Source organism: Quercus suber, unplaced genomic scaffold (assembly GCF_002906115.3).
Source record: "Quercus suber isolate HL8 unplaced genomic scaffold, Cork oak 2.0 scaffold_874, whole genome shotgun sequence".
Lineage (NCBI taxonomy): Eukaryota > Viridiplantae > Streptophyta > Magnoliopsida > Fagales > Fagaceae > Quercus > Quercus suber.
The window spans coordinates 191,031-197,895 of NW_027070304.1; the positions used below are offsets into that span (position 1 = coordinate 191,031).

The window sequence follows — 6,865 nt, forward strand, 5'->3', positions numbered from 1 at the left end:
GATTGTAATATGTAATCTTTCTATTTATGAAACAATAATATCAAGATTTCTCTTTTCATTGTCAGATCTTCTATTTTTTTTTTTTTTTCAACCTACTGTAAAACGAATACATAGAACTTAGAACACTCGCCTGGTGCGCCGGCCAGCACCCTAATCCTCCCCACAGACGGCGCCAATTGTAGGGACTCAATTTGGATTGACCCTGAGTAGAGTAATTATGGGTTTTCAGCCCAATCAAGCCCAAACAATAAATTTGTAGAGAGTGGGTCAAAGGTTTAGGCGCTGGCCGTCGATCACCATGCATGAACTTTCTTTATAAAAAAAAAATACTAAGAGTTTCTTTACAAATGGGGGGATGCTCCTCGGCCTGTGGCCGAGGAGACCTTTTTCTTCTCTTTTTTTCCCCCCCCCCCCCTTTTTACTTTACTTGCTTTTCTTATATAATCTTCATCTTCCTATCTCCTTCTTCCATCTGTTGATCATCTATGTGCCTTTCTTCTAGCCGTCCGTCCCATCAGAGGCCTTATCAGTACTCAAGTGGGTTCACTCTGACCAACGTTGCCCTGCTAAGGGGTTACCTCCCCATTAATGTGGCTAGGGGGGTTAGTTGAATGCATTAAATGCGAGGGTGACAGCTTACTTTGGGGTTAATCTTTCCCAAAAATCATCCTTGTCAGGCCAAGGATAAGGAGGTCCTCGGCGTGGATTGGGAAAAGAGGCTTTCCCCAATTTAGCCTTGAATAGTCTGTGCTCCTTGGCATGGGCCTTGGGCCTGCTACTCGATGAGCCGAGGCTATCAGGCCCACGGGCCCCACACAACATTTTTACAAAAATTTTACATTAAAGTCTATATGACAAATTGTTAATGGTAGATAAAAAAATAATAATGTCACTAGTAAATCCAAATGAGAACATATAACAACTTACTATGTAAAATTTATTATGAAAATATTGTGTTAATAACACTTTTTTTTTTCCTAAAGAAAATAACACTAATTTAAAAAGTCCAAAAATACAATAAAATGTGACAATATTATCACAATATAATTTGTTTTTAGTTGTGGTCAATCTTAGTCTAATAAAAGATTTGATACCTCAAACTTTTGTGATAATTTATTGTGTCCTAATAAAGTCGTAATTTTCATTTTGTAAATTTCCCAGCTTGGAGTATCTCACTCTACCTTTTACTTTAATTTTTTTTTTTTTTTTTACTTTTTTTTTTCTCAACCACACGTTTCCTTTCACCCTTATCTTCTTCCACCTTTATATTCTCCCATCCTTATATTCCTTCTCTGCTTCTCATCTTCTTTCTGCTTCTCATTTTCTCTAATTTCATTAAAAATCAAATAAGGTGAGTTCTGTAGCAGAGCAGCACGTAGAGGACCTTTGCAGCAGCACGGAGAGGACCTTTGTAGCAGCACAGTGGGCAATTTGGTAATTTAACACTCGTTGGAAATATTGATGAAACGAGCTTTTACAAAAGGCTCCGAAGAGCTGTCCACTGCCAAAGTCCTCTTCCTTCACAATTTCAAAACGCAGCTTTTAGCTAAAGCTGCTTTTAAAATCTAACCAAATGCTCATATAATTTTTTGGGTTCCAAAAAGCGCTTTTTGACTTCTGAAAGTGCAAACAAACGAGCACTTTATCATGGATACGCATACAAAGAGAAGAGACTTCAAGGTGACTGTGAGCAAGAAAGAGGTGGTGGTGGCAGCAGAATTTCCAAATCAAGAGCATTGGTTACCACTATCTAATCTAGACATGTGTCTTGTGCCTCCATTGGATTTTAGTCTCTACTTTTGTTATACAAAGCCAACCCGTGGAGACAACTGGACATTTGTGTCAAAGGTTGAAGTTCTAAAGAAGGCCTTGGCAAAAGCTTTGGTTCCATACTACGCTCTTGCTGGTGAGATAGTTACAAACTCTGTGCGTGAACCTGAGATTCTTTGCAGCAACCGTGGGGTAGACTTCATTGAAGGTTTTGCAGATATAGAACTTCAAACCTCAACTTGTATAGAGTTGATGAGACCATTGGCTGCAAACTTGTACCCAAGAAGAAGAATGCATGCTGGCTGTTCAGGTTTGCAGAAAAACACTGGCCTTGGAGATTTGAGGCTATCCTAGAATACACTAATTATTTGATCTTTTCTGATCATATGGTGTAGTAGTTTTTCCTACTGTAACTAATGTTTGTGCTTGCAGGAGAAAATAAAAATTAAAGCAACTTTGTTTTGAATCAATTTTTTTAAAAAAATTATTATTATAATATATATATATATAGCAACTTTGTTTTGAAACAATTTTTTTTAAAGTTATATATATATATATATATAATATTTCCTTGGAAGAAGTCTCTCACCCCCTCCTCCCGCATCTCACACTCAGAAAGTTATTACAAAGAAAATTTTCATGAGGGCAACCCAAAATGTTAGTAGATGTTTTGGAATTAGGATCTCAAGAATATCATCATAACACTTAGAAAACAGTTACAGTTGATAGATCAAATGATATTAATCTAAAACTTAGAGGAACTCAAAAGCATTTTAGATTATAAAAAATACGTAGTAGATTTTTTTTTTTTTTGGTTAAATTCAAATGACACCATTTAAGTTGGATAAATTGTCATTTTTGTTAAAAACTTTTTTTAATTTTTTTTTATCATTTTAGTTCCTAAACTTTAATAGATATGTCAAGTCTATCATCTTATACATTTATGTCCATACAATTATTATTAAGTCAATAAAATGACGTTGTATTACACATGTAAACTGACGGTTTTATTTATTGATGGAATAACCAATCTTGACAAGAATATTAAAATGTAAAGATTAAAAACAGAAAAAACTTTAAAGGATGAAAAGTCACAACTAAAGGGGTATACTGTTGATTGTTGATTGTTTTTTTTTTTTTAATAGGAGTTGATTGTTGATTGTTGATTGTAGGGTTTTCCCCCTACTTTTTATGGTTAGTCTTTTGCTAAACTAATGCCATGAAACCTACTTGTAGGTTACTGGGTTCAAATGTGGTGGACTTATGGTGGCGTGCACTTTCGGCCATAAAATAATGGACGGATACTCGGCCGGCATGTTTCTTATCTCATGGGCTGAGATTGCTCAATCTATACCTCTCTCTTCACTACCAACATTCTGCCGATCATTGCTCAATCCTCGAATCCCCGGTTCCTTTGATTCTTCGCTTGAAAACTTGTACATCCCCATCACATCGTTCCACCCAATCAAAGAGCCAAACCTGGGCGGCAATAACTTTGTTAGCCGCGCGTACATTGTCAAAGCCAACATTATCAACCAAATCCAATCACTAGCCAGCACCAATGAATGCAAAAGGACTAAAGTTGAGTGTTTCAGTGCACTCCTATGGAAAATTATTGCCAAACGTGGTACGGCTGACAAAATATATCCAAACTGGGCCTTCTTGTTGATGGAAGGACAAGAATTGGCCGTGAAGAAGAAGAGAAAACAAAGATATTGGCTTCTTACTTTGGAAATTTGTGGTCAATTCCCTATGGAAGCAAGACCGTAGATGATCTTATTGACAAACCATTGAGTTGGGTAGCAAATGAAGTTCATGGAATTGGGGAAAGGCAATGACGTCTGAGCATTTCTTGGGTTTGTTAGATTGGGCGGCGGCTCATCGTTCAGTTCCCAGTTTGCCAAAGATATATGCCTATGGGAGCAGAGAAGGTCCTGCTCTTGTGGTTTCATCTCTTTTGAGGCTTCCATTCTCAAAGGTGCAGTTTGGATGGGGAAGACCAACATGTGTGTCATTGTATTTCCCATGGGGTGGAGATGCTGGGTATGTGGCGCCAATGCAAAGCCCTTCTGGAAATGGTGATTGGGTCGTGTACATGTACATCTTGAAAGAGGAATTGGAATTAATTGAACGTGAAGCTGGTCATATTTTAGGCCTTTGACGTTGGGATACTTCAATGAATTTGAACAAGAACCTCTCGTTAGATCAAAAATGTGACTGTTTGATCATGTTCACTAGTTATCTTATATTATATTATGCAAACGTGTCATGTATTGATTTAGAATAAGTTTATGCTTTTATACAACTATATATGATTAGGAATAAAAACCTACCTACACATGATAATTAAAAAAAAAGACATGAATGTTATATTATGTTCATCAGTTAGAGGCTCTTTTAAATATGAGCAAGTCTTTTTTTTTTTTTTTTTTGTTTATTTATTTTTATATCAAGTTCCCACTTCTTTTTAATAGCAAGGTTAACCTCAAGTATAGCCCATATGAATTTTGATAAATTGGCTAATATAGATTTATAAGTGGTGAAATTGTAATATTTTTACTGACAACGTTTGACTTCAAACATGTTTGGAGCCATGGGCTCCTCTAATAACATATAAAAGATGACATTAATTTTTGTCATGTGCAACACACGTATGCTAAAAACCCACGGATAGAACTCACCCTTAAAAACTAACTTGCAAGGGAGATGGTGTTCAAGAGCTTATTAATACATAGTTAAACTTATACTTAATTCATGTGAGATACTAGGATCATAACATACCACCACACTCAANACCTCTCTCTTCACTACCAACATTCTGCCGATCATTGCTCAATCCTCGAATCCCCGGTTCCTTTGATTCTTCGCTTGAAAACTTGTACATCCCCATCACATCGTTCCACCCAATCAAAGAGCCAAACCTGGGCGGCAATAACTTTGTTAGCCGCGCGTACATTGTCAAAGCCAACATTATCAACCAAATCCAATCACTAGCCAGCACCAATGAATGCAAAAGGACTAAAGTTGAGTGTTTCAGTGCACTCCTATGGAAAATTATTGCCAAACGTGGTACGGCTGACAAAATATATCCAAACTGGGCCTTCTTGTTGATGGAAGGACAAGAATTGGCCGTGAAGAAGAAGAGAAAACAAAGATATTGGCTTCTTACTTTGGAAATTTGTGGTCAATTCCCTATGGAAGCAAGACCGTAGATGATCTTATTGACAAACCATTGAGTTGGGTAGCAAATGAAGTTCATGGAATTGGGGAAAGCGCAATGACGTCTGAGCATTTCTTGGGTTTGTTAGATTGGGCGGCGGCTCATCGTTCAGTTCCCAGTTTGCCAAAGATATATGCCTATGGGAGCAGAGAAGGTCCTGCTCTTGTGGTTTCATCTCTTTTGAGGCTTCCATTCTCAAAGGTGCAGTTTGGATGGGGAAGACCAACATGTGTGTCATTGTATTTCCCATGGGGTGGAGATGCTGGGTATGTGGCGCCAATGCAAAGCCCTTCTGGAAATGGTGATTGGGTCGTGTACATGTACATCTTGAAAGAGGAATTGGAATTAATTGAACGTGAAGCTGGTCATATGTTTAGGCCTTTGACGTTGGGATACTTCAATGAATTTGAACAAGAACCTCTCGTTAGATCAAAAATGTGACTGTTTGATCATGTTCACTAGTTATCTTATATTATATTATGCAAACGTGTCATGTATTGATTTAGAATAAGTTTATGCTTTTATACAACTATATATGATTAGGAATAAAAACCTAGCTACACATGATAATTAAAAAAAAAGACATGAATGTTATATTATGTTCATCAGTTAGAGGCTCTTTTAAATATGAGCAAGTCTTTTTTTTTTTTTGTTTATTTATTTTTATATCAAGTTCCCACTTCTTTTTAATAGCAAGGTTAACCTCAAGTATAGCCCATATGAATTTTGATAAATTGGCTAATATAGATTTATAAGTGGTGAAATTGTAATATTTTTACTGACAACGTTTGACTTCAAACATGTTTGGAGCCATGGGCTCCTCTAATAACATATAAAAAGATGACATTAATTTTTGTCATGTGCAACACACGTATGCTAAAAACCCACGGATAGAACTCACCCTTAAAAACTAACTTGCAAGGAGATGGTGTTCAAGAGCTTATTAATACATAGTTAAACTTATACTTAATTCATGTGAGATACTAGGATCATAACATACCACCACACTCAATAGCTAACGTTCACGACGGCTCACTCTAGCGACATGGACCCGATGGTAGCCCTTTCTCTTTTGGTTGGTTCCACTCACCTATCAATTATTTTAATTTAGCCTCTCAGTTGCCCCTTTCAAGATTCGACCACAAAGTCACAACTCATTTGATCATATACTCAATGAGCTACGTCTGATTACTCAATATAGTGGTTGGCATTGATAGAAAATGTTAAACCCATGGGTAGAACTCACTCTTGAAAACCGGCTGGCAAAGGAAGATGGTACCCAAGAGTTTATTAACACATGATTATACTTATACTTAATCCATGGAGGACACTAGAATCGTAACAACGTAACTCACTTTAAGTTAGTTATGTGCATTACAGGTGATGAGATAAATATCATAAAAATACATAAAGAAAAAAAATTAAAAATATTTGTGCCTTTTTCTCAATTTTGAAACATAATAATAATTTTTTCTATTTTTTTTATTAAACATCTTTCTTCTTTATTATTTTTAAACATTTATTTTAGTGGTTTGAATCTCTAAAAGAAATTTGTGCGGGTCGCAAATGAGGCCAATGGGCTCAGCCCCACTTGGGCTCACAACTTATTTGTTTGTTGGGCTGAATTTCCTACTATGGGTAGTTCTACAACTAAGGACTCAATGAGATCACTTTTCTCTTTCTCGGCAACACAATCCTTCCTCCTTCTCCCCTCGGATTCTCTCTATTTTGCTTTTCTATTACCACTGTTCCCTTCCCTCCCCTTTTTCTGACCAACCCCTCTTTCTTATCCTCCCCTCTTATTTATAGTGCTCAGCTCAGGCGTAGGTTATCAATGCTCTCATGTTTGTGCAACAGAGGGTCCAGTAGGATTTT

The 6,865-nt window shown here is 36.7% G+C and overlaps 2 pseudogenes; both read left to right on the forward strand.

Annotated features, from left to right (window-relative positions):
* The first annotated feature begins 1,257 nt into the window (after nt 1–1,257).
* Nucleotides 1,258–3,987, forward strand: LOC111997256 (coniferyl alcohol acyltransferase-like; annotated as a pseudogene).
* A 143-nt stretch (nt 3,988–4,130) lies between these two features.
* Nucleotides 4,131–5,601, forward strand: LOC136065189 (coniferyl alcohol acyltransferase-like; annotated as a pseudogene).
* Nucleotides 5,602–6,865: the final 1,264 nt, after the last annotated feature.